Source organism: Triticum dicoccoides, chromosome 5B (assembly GCF_002162155.2).
Source record: "Triticum dicoccoides isolate Atlit2015 ecotype Zavitan chromosome 5B, WEW_v2.0, whole genome shotgun sequence".
NCBI lineage: Eukaryota > Viridiplantae > Streptophyta > Magnoliopsida > Poales > Poaceae > Triticum > Triticum dicoccoides.
In genome coordinates this window covers 417,789,245-417,805,545 of record NC_041389.1, presented here as the reverse complement: position 1 = coordinate 417,805,545, position 16,301 = coordinate 417,789,245, and positions in this window count along the sequence as shown.

Genomic DNA, 16,301 nt, shown 5'->3' with positions numbered 1-16,301 from the left:
TCGCCGTAGTGGGCCACTGAAGTTGCCCTCACGACGCGGGTCCATGTCCCCATCTTTCACCGGCGACGATTGGACAGTGAAATGATATTTGGGGAGTGAGCTAGTGTGCTTGACACGCCGACTATGGACTGTAGCCGACGCACCTTCTCGCGGAAGCCATAGGGGTACTATACACCGACGATGCTCCAGGATATTTTGCCCTGCATCTCACACGGTTGGTGATAATAAACTGTGTGGGATCTACTTGATTTTTAATTTTGATTTGAATTACATAATGGGGCCACAGTGGCAATGAATGTGTGGGATCTACTTGATTTTTAATTTTGATTTGAATTACATAATTTTGATTTGAATTTCTAAACCTTTTATCTGTAGTGAACATGCAACTATATGTGTGTCGTAAAAAATGGAATTGTTCAGGGTTCGTTTGGAAATTTTATAAATTAAATTGGTTTTCTAGCCATTTCAGGTGCACAATTGAAAATTGAAGCACATCTCCAGTCCATAAAAACAGGTTAAAAATCAAATGTTTGTCCATGGTTGCAAGCTTAGGTCACATGCAAGAAATGAGAATGAATGTCAAACACCCTGTCGCTCAACCGCTAACATTGAGATACATGCTTTTTACATTTTAGTAAATTGAAAACTCGTCTGAATTCATGAAACTTGACATGATATCATGGAATAGCAGCGACATGATGTGGTAAAAATATTGTCCCATTTGGGGCAGGTGTGGGTATAAGCTTCTCGCAAACTAGAGCTTCTCTCACAACAAGACTGATGGTTTCAGTAGTGTACGTGCCACCTTGGGGGACGAAGCGATATATGTTGCCTCTTCTTACTTTCAAATGTTTCTCATGTCAACATAGAACAACACAAGTGTTGTGTCAATTTTTCGGATTTTTTGGGGTTCGTTTTGGCATTTTTATGCATTAACTGCGTTTTCAATGCATTTATAAGCACAATTCAAATTTGAACTTTTTAGGTTAAACCTCTCTCTACATACCCCAACACCATTGTTAAACCTCTCTATAAACCAGTTTCAGACCACATACCATGTGTAATAGCCATTGAAATAAACATACCTCGAAGTAACCTTTTCAGGTTTGAGTCTTATTGGATCCAACACCCTGGTTTTATGGACTTAGTAGCTGCCTCCTGGAACAAATATGTACCTCCAGATAACTATGCCACAATAATTTCCAGGAAATTCAAAACACTTAGATATGAGCTCAAAAAATGGAGTAAAAAAATTTCAAAACTAGATTCGGCTATAGCTAACTCTAATTCTGCACTGGCTGACCTGGACTCTCTGGAAAACAAAAGAAATCTCATAATCCAAGAGAGTAACTTCAGAAGAATTCTCAAAAATCATTTACTCAGGTTATTGGAGTATCAAAAACAATATTGGAGGAAGAGATGTACTATCAGATGGGCCAAATTTGGTGATGAGGACCCAAAGTTTTTCAAGGCCATGGCATCTGAGAGGTATAGAAGGAACAATATCCCTTCTCTTCAACTAGACAATGGCACCACAATTGAAGATCATATTGGGAAAGAAGCATTAATTTATCAAAATTTCAAACAGAGATTGGGAACCTCAGGAGAATATCAAATGAAGTTTAACCTTGCAAACATTATAAAAAAGAGGAATGAGCTAGACCAACTAACAGTTCCTTTCTCCAGAGAGGAAATTGACAATGTCATTAAAGAAATGCCAGCAGAGAGAGCTCCAGGCCCAGATGGCTTCACAGGAATATTTCTTAAGTCCTATTGGCATATGATTAAGGAAGACTTCTACAAATTATGTGATCAATTCCATGCTAGAACCTTAAACTTGGAAAGCATCAATGAAGGATACATCACCTTGATCCCTAAAATTGCCTCCCCAGCTACATTTAATGACTTTAGACCTATCACACTACTTAACTGCTATCTCAAAGTGATCACAAAGCTCCTGGCTCATCGATTGCAAAAGCTCATTCTGAAAATTATACATAGGAATCAATATGGATTCATTAAAGGCAAAGCAATCCAGGACTGTCTTGCTTGGGCATTTGAGTACATACACCAGTGCCAAAACTCCAAAAAGAAGATTGTGCTCCTTAAACTGGATTTTGCTAAAGCATTTGACATCATTGAACATGATGCAATGCTGGAAATAATGAAGCACATGGGTGTCGGTGTCAAAACCGGCGGATCTCGGGTAGGGGTTCCTAAACTGTGCGTGTAGGCAGATGGTAACAGGAGACAAAGGACACGATGTTTTTACCCAGGTTCGGGCCCTCTCGGTGGAGGTAAAACCCTACTCCTGCTTGATTAATATTGATGATATGGGTAGTACAAGAGTAGATCTACCACGAGATCAGAGAGGCTAAACCCTAGAAGCTAGCCTATGGTATGATTGTTGTTCGTCCTACGGACTAAAACCCTCTGGTTTATATAGACACCGGAGAGGGTTAGGGTTACATAGAGTCAGTTACAATGGTAGGAGATCTAAATATCCGTATCACCAAGCTTGCCTTCCACGCCAAGGAAAGTCCCATCCGGACACGGGACGAAGTCTTCAATCTTGTATCTTCATAGTCTAGGAGTCCGGCCAATGGTGATAGTTTGGCTATCCGGACACCCCTAATCTAGGACTCCCTCAGTAGCCCCTGAACCAGGCTTCAATGACGACGAGTCCGGCGCGCATATTGTCTTCGGCATTGCAAGGCGGGTTCCTCCTTCGAGTACTTCATAGAACATTTTGAACACAAGGATAGTGTCCGGCTCTGCAAAATAAGTTCCACATACCATCGTAGAGAAAATAATCTTTACACAAATTTAATCTGCTGACGTATTTTGCGGTGTGACGTCACATCACGGCCAAGCCTTCACTGGAATCATTTTTACTGTCCCACCTCAGCGCGTTTAGCACGGCGGTTTCCTTGGCACATCTTGTCAAAGCAGAGATCGTGTCCCCTTATTCCGGGATTCTCATCAATACAGGCGTGGGTAACCCAACCGTGCCATTGATTACGGCACTTGGGAGATAAGCGAGTTTTATCAGGCTGGTGGGGACGCATAGTTTCGTCCATCCATATAAGGGGATAAGGATCCACCTTTTTGCCTATGCCTTCTTCCTCCTTGGCTTATCCATTTTCGTGCACTAGATCTCCAGCGCCCAAGTCCGCACATCTCGCCTCAACCTTCCCCAGCCATGTCCGGAGCGGGAGGCAAGTGGATGGTCTCCTCCGTAACGGAGGAACAAGTCAAAAAGCTGCGGAAGGCCGGATACTTATCCAGCGACATCGCGCGCCGGCTCCCCGACAAGGGGAAGCTCCTTCCTACCCCCAGGTCCCATGAGAGGGTGGTGTTCCTCACCCACTTCCTCCGCGGACTAGGTTTTCTACTTCACCCATTTGTCCGGGGGCTCATGTTCTACTATGGCCTAGATTTCCATGATCTGGCCCCGAATTTCATCCTCAACATCTCGGCGTTCATCGTCGTGTGTGAGGCCTTCCTCTACATCCAGCCTCACTTCGTCTTATGGCTGAAGATTTTTAATGTCAAGCCGAAGGTAGTGGGCGGCCGCCAAGCGGAGTGCGGAGGTGCCATGGCGGGCCGGATGGCCAACGTCCTATGGCTCGAGGGCTCCTTTGTGGAGACAATAAAGGGGTGGCAATCGGGGTGGTTCTACATCATCGAGCCGTGCGACCCCAAATGGGCGGCGGCCCCCGAATTCCGATCTGGTTTCCCCACACGGCTTACTTCCTGGAAAGAGATGGGCCTAACGTGGGAGATTCGGAAGAGCTGACCGGACTCCAAGCTTGCGTCCAAAAGCTGGTGAACAAGAATCTCAAGCTTGTCCACGTAGTCCAGGTCATGCTCATACGCCGGATCCTCCCGTGCCAACAACGGGCCTTCAAATTGTGGGAGTTTGATCCGGCACATCACCAAACCTTGAGCAGGCTCTTCGACACTACGTACGAAGATGCCTGGAAGGTGCTGTTCAAGGGCGCCGAGGCTCCCGCATCCGCTACCAAAGATCGCGGATTCAGCTTGCGGCGTAAAGCCGACAAGGTAAGCTATTTTACCCTTTACAGGACACTTTTTCATAGTTTGACTATATGAGGGATCTAAACTCCCTCACCTTTGACAGGACTGGCTGAAGAAGGCCGAGCAGGCTAACTGTCCGGCTCCATTGCCAGAAGACCCAGCAGACGCCCGCTTGACGGGGCTGCTGGTTCCGGCACCTCACGTGGTGCCGGAGAAGAAGACCAAGAAGAAGGCCACGGGAACTCGAAAGAGTTCCCGGTGTCAGGTGTTTCCGAACTCATCATCCGATGACTCCGAGGCGGACTCCTTCGGTGAAGACGAGGAGGAGAAGAAAGAGGCTTCTCCCCCAAAGGGGGGAGAGAAGAAAAGGAAGGCCTCCCCAACTGGGGAGGCCGGAGGGTCCAAGAAGGGAAGGACCCTTCCTTCGGACTACTCCACCAACGCCGACGACGGCGAAGAGGAGTGGCCCTCGAGGGCCAAGCCCCTGGCGAGATCGTAAGTGTCCAGATTCCAGAATAACTCATGATTTTTTAATGTCGCATAATGTCTTCTAACGCCGAATACAACCATGTAGCCCGCCCAAGGATGAGCTTCCCGCTTCGTCGAGCGGCTCCCTGGGTTCGTCGGATGTGAATAGCACTTCACTTCCGACGGCCTCCTCCCTCACGACGTAGAAGACACCGTGGTGGAATCCCAAAAGGGGCCCAACCAGGAGGAGGTGGTCCTGGAGGCGCCACAAGGCGACCTCCCGGACTCCGGGCGCAAAGGGGGTAAAACCCCAGAGGGCTATAAGTCCGGCCCTGTGCCAGACTCCGTACCGGAACCTTCAGTGGTTCCGGAGTCCTGCGGGCAGCCCCTTCGTAAGAAGGGCGAGACTGCGACGCCGGCGGCCTCCGTCCAACCGGAGGCGCCGGATGATCTGCTGGAGGCGCTTAACGGCGCCTCCATCGACGAGGAGCACCGCACTATTATGAGCGCGGTGATCCAGAAAGTTCAGTCCGCCAAGAGCGGGCTGACTGAGGCCTGTACCAGCCTTCTAATAGGCTTTGAGGTAAGTTTTTAAGATATGTAAGAATATTACCGCATAGACAGTAGCCCCTGATGCTCAGTTTGGTGTTCGGAAAGAAAAGCCAAGCTGAGGATCTAAAAAGATATACGCAGGAGTCTAACATAAATATGTCAATATGGGAATGCAGGTTGCGCTTTTGACCTCTGCCGCACTAACTGTGGAGGTCAATGCATTGAAGCGGAGCCTCGAGCGGTACGAGAATGAGCTCGGCCTTGCCAAGAAGCAGCTCGAGGACAAGGAAGGTAAGTAATACCTTATTAAAGTAGTACCTTATAAAAAGGATTTGGTTGCAAAAAATGATAGGAATAACATGGGTAATGCAGGGGCCACGAACGAGGTGGCGACCCTGAAGGAAGCGGTGTCCAAGGCCAAAAACAATGCGGCCTTGGAGCGCACCGAGCGAGAGAAGCAGGAGGCGTGGGTGGCGGAGGTGCGGCAAGAGCTCTAGGCTCTCGTGGAAAAACACAAGGGTTTGGTGCATGACTCGAAGACTCGAGAGTCCGAGCTTGCCTTGGCTCTTGAGAGTGCCAAAGCCGCTAAGGCCGAAGCCCAGAAAGTCCTCCAGGAGATCGAGGCAATAAAGAAGATAGCGGTGGGTAAGGCATTCTTTATGCAAAGCAAGCATATAAAAGTGAATTATCTGTTACTTACCCGAATCCGGAGCTTTCCAGGAGCATTCGCCGATCTGCCCTGTAGTGTGTCTGATGCTGCCGCATTCTACCGAGCCGAGGAGGGGAGCTCGACGGAAAAGGTGTTCTGGTCTCAATATGTTGAGGCCGGACATCTGGTGCCCCTGAGCGACCAGCTGAAGCAGCTGGTCGAGCTCCACAAGGTGTCCGAACAGGCCATGAAGGGCCTCATAGTTCAGCTGTGGCCTAAGGAAGCCGTGCCTAGGAGCTACTTCGGTCTGGTGCGGTGGCTGGTGGACGCATGTCCATGGATTGAAGTCATCAAGCACTCCACCTGCATTGAAGGTGCCCGTCGGGCCCTTGCCCATGCTAAAGTGCAATGGGGCAAGATGGACGCTGAGAAGCTTGTGACGGACCCGCCACCGCCGGGCAAGGAGTATCGCAAGCCCGAGATGTATTATAAGGGCATCCTGAAGGGTGCCCGCATTATAGCGGGTGAATGCTCCAAAGATGTAATTTTTGAGTAGACTCGCATTTGTTATCCTGTACGCTGAAAACTTTGTTCATATGCGCTAAGCAACGCTTGTTAATTTAAAATATTACCATTACCTTCTGTGCGGCCGTTTATCAAATTTGAGAGATGGCGAGTCGTTGGCTTCAACCCCCATGCCACGAGTGCTGGGGTGTTCGGGATAAACTTGAGCGCTCTTGTTCCTATTCTTGGGTCCTTTCGAGGGAGGCGTTCAACACAACGAATGAGGCAACCAGACTATAATGCTTGAGCACTCTCACTTAGCCATAGAATTCTATAATTTTAAATTTCGGCAAAGCCCCTAGTATTAGGAAGACCGAGTTCGGGGTGCTATCCACGCCTTGGCCGGATAATGCCGACTCCTCACTCTAAGCGGCATGAGTCTTTAGGGACCCGAAAAACCTCTCGAACAGCGACCGGCTCTCGCCCTATCATGACGGTCAGTTTTAGCTTTCTCCACTGAGGTGCTCAAGCTAGATCAACCGGGGCACAATCGCAGTGGTTCTCCCAGCGCTACCTTAGCCGATATAGCGGAACGTAAGGTACCAAAACATGGGAGCCGGGCAAACCCAACTATTGACCCAAGACATGATTCGGAGCCGATTCATATAATGCTATAAGTTCGGGGTGCCGCACTTGTGAAAGTGTTCGGACTTATCACACCATGTTTTGGGGTACTTAAGCCCCTGGTGTATTTGACCATACCAAGTTGTACGGGTGCAACATGTCATAGATGAACATTTATAAAGAAAAAGGAAAAGCAATAATAAGCAGAAGCTATGTATTGTTTATTCAAAAGATACTGCAATAAAAGCAGAACGATACAAATAGTGCGATAAGCAAGGGATGGGACTATTTAACATGTCCCCCTCCAGGGGTAAGCTACGGGATGGTATGTAAAACAGGTATACTACTCGTAATAGAGACCACCTGGACACTCGACGTAGTTTTTCTGCTTCCCTGGCTGTTGCATCGTGAGTTCGGCATTTCTACTGCCGGACAGGGCTTTTGGAAAATGGAGTCCTGCGAATAAGAAGAAAAAAAGAATGGCACAATTGGGAGCCCCTTGTGCGGTTGAGCCGCATTCCGGGCATGCCGTGGTTGTGCCCCTTCCCCTATGCCCATGGTATCTCCAGAGCGTAGTTATGTATGCGTGGTACTGGTCTCGCAATTTCGCGAGGGCTGGGGTTGGGGTCGCATTGCTACGCGTGCTCGGAACGTGCCAGGCGGTCTTGTTGTAGGTTACTCCGGGCGCGCTTGACGGTGTCCGGACATTTAGTAGTCGGACTCGAGAATTGCCTTAATAGGCTACTTTGTACTTCCGCGCGAGGGCCGCCGTGTGCTCCTCCATCCGGAGAGAGCGTTTAGTGTTTCCATTGACCGTGATTACTCCTCGAGGGCCTGGCATCTTAAGCTTGAGGTATGCGTAGTGCGGCACCTCATTGAACTTTGCAAATGCGGTTCGTCCGAGCAGTGCGTGATAGCCGCTGCGGAACAGGACTATGTCGAAGATTAATTCCTCGCTTCGGAAGTTATCCAGGGATCCGAAGACCACTTCAAGTGTAATTGAGCCTGTACAATTGGCCTCTACACCTGGTATGACGCCTTTAAAGGTCGTTTTTGTGGGTTTAATCCTTGAGGGGTCTATGCCCATTTTGCGCATTGTATCCTGGTAAAGCAGGTTCAGACTGCTGCCGCCGTCCATCAGGACTCTAGTGAGGTGAAATCCGTCAATGATTGGGTCAAGAACCAATGCGGCGAATCCGCCGTGGCGGATGCTAGTGGGGTGGTCCCTTCGATCAAAGGTGATCGGGCAGGAGGACCAGGGGTTGAACTTTGGGGCGACTGGCTCCATCGCGTATACGTCCCTTAGTGCACGCTTCCGTTCCCTTTTGGGTATGTGGGTTGCGTATATCATGTTCACTGTCCGCACTTGTGGGGGAAAGCCCTTCTGTCCTCTATTGTTCGGCGGCCGGGGCTCCTCCTCGTCATCGCTATGCAGCCCCTTCTCGTTGTGTTCGGCACTTAACTTGCCTGCCTGCTTGAATAGCCAACAATCCCTGTAGGTGTGGTTGGCTGGTTTTTCAGGGGTGCCATGTATCTGGCACAAGCGATCGAGTATGCGGTCCAAATTGGACGGGCCCTGAGTATTTCTTTTGAACGGCTTTTTCCGTTGACCGGGTTTGGAGCCTCTGAATCCGGCGTTGACTGTCGTATCTTCAGTATTATCGCCGTTAATGCGGCGCTTGTGCTTGTTGCGACGCGACCTGCCATTGCTATCCTTGGTATCCGAACTACCAGGGTTTTTGGTCAGGTTATTACTGCGAGCTAGCCAGCTGTCCTCTCCCGCGCAAAAGCGGGTCATGAGTGATGTGAGGGCTGCCATGGATTTCGGCTTTTCCTTTCCTAGGTGTTGGGCAAGCCACTCGTCGTGGATGTTATGTTTGAAGGCTACAAGGGCCTCTACATCCGGACAGTCAACGATTTAATTTTTCTTGGTTAAGAACCATGTCCAGAATTGTCTGGCCGATGCGTCTGGCTGCTGAATTATGTGGCTTAGGTCATCAGCGTCTGGTGGTCGCACATATGTGCCCTGGAAGTTATCAAGGAATGCGGCTTCCAGGTCTTCCCAACAACCAATTGATTATGTTGGCAAGCTGTTGAGCCAATGCCGAGCTGGTCCTTTAAGCTTGAGTGGGAGGTATTCGATGGCATGTAGATCATCACCGCGGGCCATGTGGATATGAAGGAGATAGTCCTCGATCCAAACTGCAGGGTCTGTTGTGCCATCGTATGATTCAATGTTTACGGGTTTGAAACCTTCAGGGATTTGATGATCCATTACTTCATCTGTGAAGCATAATGGGTGTGCGGCGCCTCTATATTGGGCTATATCACGACGCAGCTCAAATGAGCTTTGTCTACTATGTTTGACCCGGCCGGAATTACTGTATCCGGCGTGACGGTTGTCATCACGTGTCGTGGGGCGCCCACGCAATCCATAGATCGATCTTATTTGCCATGCCTTGTCCTCCAATATATCTCGCAAGTCTGGCGCATTTCCCCGCGGCTTTGTACTTTTCGAGCGACACCGGGGTGCGGCTTTAGTGGAGGGCCTAGAGGCGTCTCTGTCGCGGCCACGAGGTGGCCGGTCGGCCGCGTCATGCGCTGATGATGTAGGTTTGGGTGCTTCCTCCTCTAATTGGGGTAGCAGCATGTGTCTTGGGTAGCTCTTGGAGAGGCGATCGAGTTTATACTCTTCGGCTGCGAGGACTTCGGTCCATCTATCAGCTAGCAGGTCTTGGTCAGCTCTAAGATGCTGCTGCTTTTTTTTGAGGCTGCTTGCTGTGGCCATAAGCCTGCATTTGAAACGCTCTTATTCGACGGGATCCTCGGGCACGACAAATTTGTCGTCGTCGAGGCTTGATTCATCTTCGGAGGGAGGCATATAATTATCGTCCTCTACCTCTCTGTCTGCCACTCTATCATGAGGGCTGGCTTCTCCCTCCTCCTGTGCTGAATCCTGCTGAAGGGGGTTGTCTTCGGCACTGTCCGGGGTGTTATTATCTCCCATGTCGGAATCGCCGTTTTTGCTGTGTCAGGATTTAGAGCGGCGCCGCTGACGCTGGCGCTTGGGCTGTTTCTTGGAGGGGTCTTCCTCCGCTGTTCCATTGCCATTCCCATCTTTTGGGGTGTCCACCATGTATATGTCGTATGACGAGGTGGCCTTCGAGTGCCCTGTAGGCGCTGGTTCTTGGATGTCTCCAGTGTCGTCGTCCATACCGTCGATGTATTCGGAGTCTAAGTCGAGCATGTCGGTTAAATCATCGACAATGGCTACAAAGTGGGTGGTGGGTGGGCGTTGAATTTCTTTGTCGTCCGCATCCCAACCTTCCTGCCATAGTCCGTCCAGGGCTATCCTGCTAAAGAGAGAGACTTTAGTAAATTCAGGATGTCGCAGGCGAGTGCTGAAAGATGTCCGCGGCAGTGAACTCCATAACTGGCGCCCAATTAGATTTGATTGGCAGGGGTGCGGGAGGTTCAGAGTCCGAAGAGGAGTCCGTCACCTCGGAGTCACGGGCTTTGCAAAGGACAGGGATGGTGTTCGGCTCAATCGCCATAGAGATCATAGCCCCCGAGGCGGTGTCCAACCACTCATCCTTGATCGGCAAAGTCAGCTCCGAGCTAAGGGTCGGAGCAGACGCTGGTGCGGCCTCCAGGACACTGTTCGGTGGCAGAGCTAGATCATACCCATCGAGACAGTGTGGCGCGCTTGGTTGTGGCTCGAATCCGTTGAAGATCAAGTCTCTGCGGATGTCAGTCGTGTAGTTCAAACTCCCAAATCTGACCTGATGGCCAGGGGCGTAGCTTTCGATCTGCTCCAGATGGCCAAGTGAATTGGCCCGTAGTTCGAAGCCGCCGAATATGAAGATCTGTCCGGGGAGAAAAGTCTCACCCTGGACCGCGTCGTTGTTGATGATCGAAGAAGCCATCGGGCCTAAAGGTGACGACACAGAGGAACTCTCAATGAAAGCACCAATGTCGGTGTCAAAACCGGCGGATCTCGTATAGGGGTTCCCGAACTGTGCGTCTAGGCGGATGGTAACAGGAGACAAGGGACACGATGTTTTTACCCAGGTTCGGGCCCCCTCGGTGGAGGTAAAACCCTACTCCTGCTTGATTAATATTGATGATATGGGTAGTACAAGAGTAGATCTACCACGAGATCAGAGAGGCTAAACCCTAGAAGCTAGCCTATGGTATGATTGTTGTTCGTCCTACGGACTAAAACCCTCTGGTTTATATAGACACCGGAGAGGGTTAGGGTTACACAGAGTCGGTTACAATGGTAGGACATCTAAATATCCGTATCGCCAAGCTTGCCTTCCATGCCAAGGAAAGTCCCATACGGACACGGGACGAAGTCTTCAATCTTGTATCTTCATAGTCTAGGAGTCCGGCCAATGGTGATAGTTCAGCTATCCGGACACCCCCTAATCCAGGACTCCCTCAATGGGATTCAATGAAAAATGGCTTCTATGGATCAAGTCATTATTCTCTTCTGGTAAATCTTCTGTCCTACTGAATGGAATTCCGGGCAGACAATTTATCTGCAAAAGTGGAGTTCAACAGGGTGATCCACTTTCTCCCCTCATTTTTGTTCTTGCGGCTGATCTCTTGCAAGCAACCATAAATGATGCCTTCAGACATGGTCTACTTAATTTACCTTTCCCTAGGCAAAACCAAATTGATTACCCTGTCATCCAATACGCTGATGACACTATTATCATCATGTCTGCCTGCCAAGATCAAGCTCATACAATGAAAAACATTCTCACTGACTATGCCACTTCCATTGGCCTCAAAATTAACTTTCATAAATCAACATTGATTCCAATCAACTGTGATGATGCCCTAAGTAAAGATATTGCAGAAATCTTTGGATCTACAATTGGAAAGATGCCATTCACATACCTTGGATTACCACTTGGGACTTCAAAACCTTCGGTCCAAGACCTAATGCCCATTGTCTGCAATATGGAAAGAAGACTCACTTTTACATTATCTCTGATGTCCTATGGATCCAAACTTTCCTTACTAAACACGGTCATCACCTCACTTACTATTTTTGCACTCTGCATGCTAAGATTTCCTCAAAAAATCCTTGAGGTCCTAGACAAACTTAGAAGGAAATGCCTATGGACAAAGAAGACAGAACAGGGTGAAAAATGCAACTCTTTGGCTGCCTGGGACAGAATTTGCAGGCCAAAGAAGAGTGGAGGGCTTGGAATCATTAACCTTAAACTGCAAAGTGATGCTCTCCTTCTAAAATATTTACATAAGTTTTACAACCGTCTTGACCTACCTTGGGTAGAATTGATCTGGTCCACATACTATACCAGCAAAATACCACACGCCTCAGATCCATGTGGATCATTCTGGTGGAGGGACATTCTCAAGCTTACTCCTATTTTTAGAGGAATCTCCAAAGTTACATTACACTATGGAAATAATGTTCTAATGTGGAAAGATTTAAGGTTTGATGGAGTTCTTTCTGATACACATCCTAGAGCATTTTCTTATGCAAGAAATGAAGATTGCTCAGTCCAAGACTTCTTAACCATAACATCTTTGGAACAAGCATTCTTTCTGCCATTATCTTCACAAGCCCTACAGGAAGTACAAGATATGCAAGGATTGGTAGCCCACATTACTTTGGACAATAACCAAAATGCAAAAGATGTATGGTCTTACCCTTGGAAAGGAACTAATTTCTCTGCAAGCAAATACTACAAATTCTGCTTCAGGGATATGAAGGCCCATAAAACTTACCACTGGCTATGGAAATCAAAAGTTTCTGCTAAACTCAAGGTCTTTGGCTGGCTCATGTTCTCTGAAAGACTAAACACTAGGAACATGTTGAAGAGAAGACACTATAAAATTGGTACAAACCTGAACTGCTTACTGTGTGGCCAAAAAGAAGAGTACATTGATCACTTGATCCTAACATGCCCATTTAGCAGAAATTGCTGGTCAACCTTTGGGATAGACCCTGGAGATCAGGCCACTAGATTGTCCTGGCTAGAGCATGCTAAACTTATTTGGGGCAGGCCTTTGTTCATGGAAATCATTCTTCAAGCATCCTCGACCATTTGGAAAGAAAGGAACAACAAACTTTTCAGAAATATAAGGCCCTCCTACCACTCCTGGCTAGCCAGATTCAGAGAAGAGTTTAGTCTTCTCCAATATAGGGTTAAAGACAACAAGAAGGAGTTTATCTTCTTGCTTTTAGACTCCCTACCCTCTGATTAATTGTACTCTTTAGATCTTTTCTACCCTCACTACAAAGAGAGATGGGGGGAGACATGTACATGATGTAACTACTCCTTGTAAATGTGCTATAATTATTAATATATATGATAGTGGGAGCCTCTCCCACTGTCCCAGTTCCTCAAAAAAACAAATTTGAACTACATGCACATGCTTTAATGCATATAAATTGATTGAAAATTCAAATATGTGTCCTTGGTTGCATGCTTAGGTCCCATGCAAGAAATCGGAATGAATGTCAAACACCCTGCCATCGTCGCTCAGCCGCAAACATTGAGATTCCTGGTTTTTCAATTCTAGTAAATACAAAACTCGTCTAAAATTTATGAAACTTGGCATGCTATCACGGAGCGGCGTCAACATGCCGTGGTAAATTTTTTTGTCCCATTTGGGACAGGTTTGGGGATATGCTTCTCACAAACCAAAGGTTCTCACAACAAGCCTGATGGTTTCGGTAGGGAACGTCCCACCTTTGGGGACGAAACGATATTCGCTGCCTCTTATTGCTTTCAGAATTTTTCTAGTGTCAACATAGAACAATGGGAGTGTTGTGTCAATTTTTCGGATTTTTTGGGGTTCGTTTGGACATTTTTATGCATTAATTGCATTTTCAATGCATTTATGAGCACAATTCAAATTTGAACTACATGCACATGCTCTAATGCATATAAATTGGTTGAAAATTCAAATATGTGTCCTTGGTTACATGCTTAGGTCGCATGGAAGAAATGGGAATGAATGTCAAACAACCTGCTACCGTCACTCGGCCGCAAACATTGAGATTCCTAATTTTTAAATTCTAGTAAATCCAAAACTCGTCTGAAATACATGAAACCTGACATGCTATCATGGAACAACATCAACATGCCGTGGTAAATTTTTTGTCCCATTTGGGGCAGGTTTGGGGATATGCTTCTCACAAACCAAATGTTCTCACAACAAGCCTGATGGTTACGATAGGGAACATCCCATCTTTGGGGACGAAACAATATTTGCTGCCTCTTATTGCATTCAAAATTTTTCTAGTGTCAACATAGAACAACAGGAGTGTTGTGTCAATTTTTGGGATTTTTTGGGGTTTGTTTGGACATTTTTATGCATTAATTGAGTTTTCAATTCATTTATGTGCATAATTCAAATTTGAACTACATGCACATGCTCTAATGCATATAAATTGGTTGAAAATTCAAATATGTGTCCTTGGTTACATGCTTAGGTCCCATGCAAGAAATGGGAATGAATGTCAAACACCCTGCAACCGTCACTCGGCCGCTAACATTGAAATTCCTGGTTTTTAAATTCTACTAAATCCAGAACTCGTCTAAAATTCATGAAACTAGGCATACTATTATGGAGCGGCATCAACATGCCGTGATAAATTTTTTTGTCCCATTTGGGGAAGGTTTGGGTATAAACTTGAAAGATTGACATTTGTTGATCTAGTAACATTGCCATTTGTCAACCTTGTAACACTGCGATTTGTCAAAATATGCAGCTAAAAATCACTAACACTATCTAATGTTTGCAACCAAAATTCAGTAATTAAGCATAGATTTCATTCATAGATTAAGTAGTCATGCTTAATTTGTACAAACATTTCAACTCGACAGCTGAACCGACCAAACATTTCCCCAATTGTTGCCAACCACGTAGAAATAGCTAGTTCTACTTTATATACTAGCTAATTTTAAGTACGTTGTACAGTTCCACCACATCTACAGTCAGATGAACTGAACAAAATAGCCCCTAAATACTATGACGGAGGGGCTTTGTACTACTTCCGGCAACCTTTCCTCTGTCGAACGCGCTCAGTAAGAGGCAGAGGAGGAGGAGCCTACCGACGAGCTGGACAACTGCAATACGGTGCCTGCCGCTGCTGCACCTTCAGCGACGCTCACCTCGAATGCCATATGCCGCTCTAGAGGACCCCTCTCGAAGCGGTGGTTCTCCTTGTAGATCTCCTGATTCTTCGCCTCTGAGGTGGTGTGTGCCGTGGCCATGGCGGCGGTAAGGCTCTTTGCGTACTCGACGAGGCACTCCTCCTCCTCCCGCAGGAACTCGATGTAGCGCGCAAGGTCGCTGACGCACGTGTCGGCATCCACCTCTGCCTCCCGCCTTCGGGCGGCGGTGGCGGAGCGGCTGATGACCCCGGTGGTCGACGGTGAGCTGGTGGCCAGGGCGGCCGATGATGGGGTGGCGACCACGACCACCGCCTCCCGCCTTCGGGCCACGGTGTTGGAGCGGGTGATGGCCATGGTGGCCGGCAGTGGGGTGGCGGCCACGACGACCACCTCCTGCCTTTGGGCCGTGACGGCGGAGCGGGCGATGACCATGGCTTTCAACGGTGGTGTGGCGGCAACGGCTGCCGGCAACAGCTGCCGACGGGCACCGGCGGCGGAGCGTGTGGTGGGTGTTCCATGCAAACCCAACAGGGATGCTACGTGCACTACACTACACTGGGGACTGCGCCGCCGCTATGGTGTAGCCACCCAACTGGAGTTGTTGTCTGATGACGGCGGAGTGGCTGAGCGACCACTACGGACCGGTGCCATTGGCGATTGTGGGAGAAGCAAGCGAGATAAGCTACAGGGAGGGAGGGGAAAATGCAACGCAGGACTCGCCGGCCGTGAGAGTTTCTATAGCAGGCCGGTAAGCATTGGGATTTTGGGGGATTTCACCCAGTTGGGCGGGAAGCTTGGGCGGGAACCTGGAGGTTGCACGGGAACGGGCTCACAGACAATTCGTTGGCGCCACCGTTTGGCCAAAAGAACGCTCCCACGCGTTGCGCAAGCTTGCGCTATAAGCCGTTTGCGGCAATGGAGTGACAAGACGTGCAGGAGGAGGATGAAAGGCCACATACACATACGGTTAATAAAAAAATGTTTGCGATTGAATTACCTACTATATACCCGTCCTGGTTTATAAGTAGGATTTAACTAATAAAATACGAATGCATGTCGCTAAAGATTATATAGTTGGATTCGTATTTGAACATAGTTTTCAATTATATAATTTTTATAACATGCATTAACATTTTGTTGGTTAAATTTGAGGGCAAAGTATGACATATACTATAAAGGGGACTATAGACCAAGACGAAGGTAGTAGCACACGACCGCTCTCTATGCAGCGACGCAAGTGTCGGCCGGCTTGTAGGCGACCATTTCCTGCATGTTCAACTGCTCTATGCGTGTGGTTG